The 4,441-nt window shown below is 45.8% G+C and overlaps 1 non-coding gene across 1 annotated transcript; it reads left to right on the top strand.

Annotated features, from left to right (window-relative positions):
• The first annotated feature begins 553 nt into the window (after window positions 1-553).
• Trnaa-ggc (transfer RNA alanine (anticodon GGC)) lies at window positions 554-626 on the top strand. The gene has a single exon. It is a non-coding gene; the product is annotated as a tRNA-Ala (tRNA).
• Window positions 627-4,441: the final 3,815 nt, after the last annotated feature.

Here is a 4,441-nt window from a genome sequence, read left to right as displayed (position 1 = left end):
GCACGCATTGTCATAAAGAAGAAGACCCTTCCGACAACATCCCAGGCCTTTCCTTGCGCCGTTTCGCACGGCGCCTACATGGACGAAAAAAAAGCATGCCCCAGAAGGCAGTTCCCAATGAATTCCACGGCTGCATCTTGCTTTTCTTTGGCGGCGGGAAGCCTTATGTCGCCAATCCATGCTGCTTTATTTTGGCTCTGGGGTGACATGATGCATCCAGGTCTCATCACATGTGATGACTGCAAAAATTCGTCCCCCTCGGATTCAAACCGGTTCAGCAGCTGCTCTCAGGGACTGCCATGCGCGCTCCCTTCTGGTCACAAGTAAGGTGTCGGGGAATCCATCTGGCACAGGGGGGACATGAGAGAACTGATGTTCTGAGGCTGGAACAACATAGAAGGGACAAATACATACAAAGCCTCAATTTGCCTAAGAAATTATGAATGTGTGTGTGAGTGAGCAAAAATGTAAGAGTGAAAGGAGGATGAGTGAGAGAGAGAGTGGCTGGTTTGTCCCTTCAGATGACGCACCCTGGAAGTCGCTGAGAAGGCATGTTAGCTTAGCTCAATTGGTAGAGCCCTGGACTGGCAATCCAGAAGATGTGGGTTCGACTCCTACAGCTAGCTAACCTTTTCAGTGACTTTCATCTTTCATCTGGCACAGACTTAGCGGAACAGTAAGTGCTCGTGAATGATTATCTCCACACTGCCGACACTAATATTATGCTGGGCTGCAATTTCCCGAAATGTTACTCGCCGGTTCTCGAAGATGGCTTGCTCAACGCCTGCGATGTTCACTGGGGTGACTGCAGTCGGACGAACGTGTCCGTATGGTTCATTCGTCAACATATATGCCGTCCTTCGGCAAACCGTCTGCATCATTCGTATACACTTTTCCCTTTGACATCGTTTGTTGCCCTTACTGTGCCATTAATATTTGCAAAATCTCAGCTGGTTTGACGTTCTTCACAAGGAACACTGTTCCACAGCCACAGACAGATTGCTCGCCGCCATGATAGCTGCCGCTGCTGCACGTGTCGCTGACCCGAGAAGGATTGCAATTAGTGAAGTTTTATTCGATTACATTTACTCACAGATTTTTCTGGACCAAAAGCCTCGGTGAACCTTGAACGACACTTGTATTTTCCGAGTATTCTTTCTAGTGTCGTGTAATCACCTGCGAAACTTGGGAAAACAACCACATTCCCTGCACTGTGTAGAGAAACAGATGTCCAAAACTGGTTTCGGCGTTCAACTAAAAAAAAACTTATTTGGAATACGTCAAGAGAAGTATAGTTATGAATAGAATCGAGAGCTTTTGACATTACTTAATTTTTTTATCACTACAGTAAATTTGAGAGGAACCACACACTGAGAAAAATTTTCTGCTTCAACGTAGTCACTGAATTCTAGCCGTCGAATAATAATAAAGAGTGAGTAACTTGTTCATTCATAATTACTTATATTATAGTTCACGGCAATCGGGTGTGGCAGCGGCTACCCGGGCGAAAAATGCAAACAGGGTTTCGCTAATGCTTTTTCTCCCCTGGCTCTCTCGCGTGGGCACGCTGACCTACCTCCACTCAGACATTAAGCAACAAACACACACACAGAAGGCACTGAACCCGTTCATCACAGCAGGCCACTTGTGTCAAAAGTGTCTACTGTCTGTCATAGAAAAACGCCAATGGTGTTTTGGAGCAGCGCCTACCGTGCTGGCATCGTATCGTAGCAAAGCTTCGTCGCCCAATAAACGTTTATAAGCAGCATTCTGACCAAAAGATGCTATAAGAACTAACTTTGTAACCAGCAATCTCTAACCACCCCTCATTGCGAAGCTAATCGGGCTATTTTTATCTGTCAGTAATCAATGTATCCGGTTACCACAGTGGAGGAAGGCAAAATAAACAGACTGCGGCGGCAACAGCAAACCTGCCAGCCGTTTTCAACCCCCCCGACAGAGGCGACAGCTCTGAGTGACGGCTAATTTGACTGTGCCTCTCAAGTTGACGTTTTTTTGACTCAACGCCAGAGATGAAATGAATTGCGCACAGCATTGGTGGACTCCTGAGAAAGCCTCAGGCGGACGTACTTCCATTATCGGCAGCAGCGACTATTCCACTGGCCTCGCGGGACAAATTGCGGAGGAGCATTCGTCTTATAAACGGTAGACTGTCTTATGGAGGGGGTAGTAAGACGCGGACTGCCTGCCCGCCATTTTCCCTCAATATACGGACAGCTTACGACTGAGTACGTATGCTGAAGCTCATGCACGAAAGCTACAGGGTATCGAGGTCCAAGAGACCCCAGTGTATTTGGGCCCTATAGACTGTTAACAGGAGGAGGCGCCTATATCTTGGACATGTATAATGTGTCCACGATAGGTGCCTCCTCCCATTTTCAACAGATCAGCTGGAGCCAGAATATTATTATTCGGCATGGTGGTTGGCTAGGAGCGTGGGGTGGGGTGGGGCTGTTTATTGGGCAGGAGAAGTCAGCCAGGACAAGACGGCTTGCTATTCCTTTGGAAGAGAGAGAAAGAAAGAAAAAAAAACTTAGTTGGCAATCAAGCTCCGAGAGCAGTCAAGGTCTATCACCGAGTCGATGTGGAGCACCGATCTTCCACCGTTCCACCAACGATGTCACAGGCTGCTAAGAAGCGTGGTATCCCGCAGGTAGTTTAGAAGCGCCAGGAGCGTGATGTGTAGTGAAGCTCCGTTTTAACAGTGTAGAGTAATACGGCTCTTTTGATGATGATGATGATGAGGAGGAGGAGGATTAAAAGAAAGAAATGGGGCTCTTTTATTAGCCCTCTATTAGAAGTAATTGTTCAACGAGTGGCTCAGTTGTGGTCGAACGCTCTTTTGAAAGTAATGTAGATGTACCCTAAAATTAATGGTATAGCCACTGCGTATGAAGTTCTTTCGCCAGTATCTTGCCGAGTGAACGCACACTTACGATGTCCCTCACTCGAAAGTTATTAAGCGTAAACACAACAGCCATAAAAGAACAAAACGGAGAGGATATATGATTATTTTTGTTGTGACGTCACAGGTCGCGATTAATTACGAAAAGCGATATCCACGTATCATTCGTTCCCCTACCATGGAAGCAATAACGTGGGGAGAGATCTGTTACCATTGAGGACAGAAAGAACAACTCTTTTGATGACAGTGGTTGGGGTAGGACAGAAAGAATGAAGGCGCAGTATCTAACAGAAGTGAAGTCGAACTTGGTCACCACCTACCCGGCTTGGCTATGTTTGACTTGGAAATCGCCGAGTGGTAGCTGACTGAATTAGATTCATCGTGGTGCAGCCCCCACGTATTTGGTATCCGAAGATAATGTGATATATATATATATATATATATATATATATATATATATATATATAATATGCGTGATATAGATAATAATACTATAATAAGTGATATACGAAGATATGCGTTACGCTTCGCGCCGATTCTGACGTAACTCCACCGCATTTTGTCACGAAGCCTGACAGGGAGCCTCCTTATTTTGTTCGCACGATGTCTCGCAGCTGTTGTAGTCTGCGAGACGCTGAGAAATTCAGTAGTAGACGTTTAGTCTCCGAACATTCTCGCAGTACAGACTTCTGGTTAGATGCGGGGGACAACCAGGGAAAGTTTCCTGTTTTGGTTAAGTATTGTAACGCATTATACAAAGCGCATGGCTTCGTGGTGTAGCTTTCGATTCGTTTATCATCATCACCATTATCGTTATTATCTCGCCAATCAGGAGGAGCGTGGTTCGATTTCTGCCACTGTCTGACTTTTTCGACGACTTCAATCACTATCTCAGCAGCTTTCGATAAACATTCGGCAATGCACTACACGCAAGCTCATGTACCAAACAGAAGACCTCCCATTAAAAAGAATCATGACAAACATTTCGGCTTCTTATTTGTTAAGCCCGCAGCTTGACCTGTTGGATCTGCCACCTGTACCACCTGTTCACAACGTACTCGGCAACGAGCAGATAGTTTTCTCTCTAATCCAGTATTCATCTTTCGAGAACGTGCGCTTTATTTCGATAAGATTCGTTGATTCTTTGTCAGGATGACCAGTGATTAAGGAATGCACGCCACAAATGAAACTTTTCAAAAGAACTTTATAATGATTTCGAACACAACAGTTTTTCATCAGGGTCATTAACGCTCGGGTATATAGACGCCGGGCTCCCGACCCGAAAATAATCGTGCTGACTGCATGTTTTGCGTTTCCTTGCAGATCCCCGTACAGAATAACTTTATAAGCAGCATAAACTCCACTCAGGATAGATGACGACGTTGAGTAGGGTCCCCGTGGACGAGCACGACGCTGCCTGCTAATTAGCACACATCCTGTGTCACAATACAGGGTGAACGGCCGTTTTTCCATACGGAGGGTTGCGGTTGTAACGAAAGCCAGTATTAAAGCACT

This window comes from Ornithodoros turicata, chromosome 1, assembly GCF_037126465.1.
Source record: "Ornithodoros turicata isolate Travis chromosome 1, ASM3712646v1, whole genome shotgun sequence".
NCBI lineage: Eukaryota > Metazoa > Arthropoda > Arachnida > Ixodida > Argasidae > Ornithodoros > Ornithodoros turicata.
Note: the sequence above shows the minus strand (reverse complement) of the source record. Positions and strands in the feature narration are given on the sequence as shown.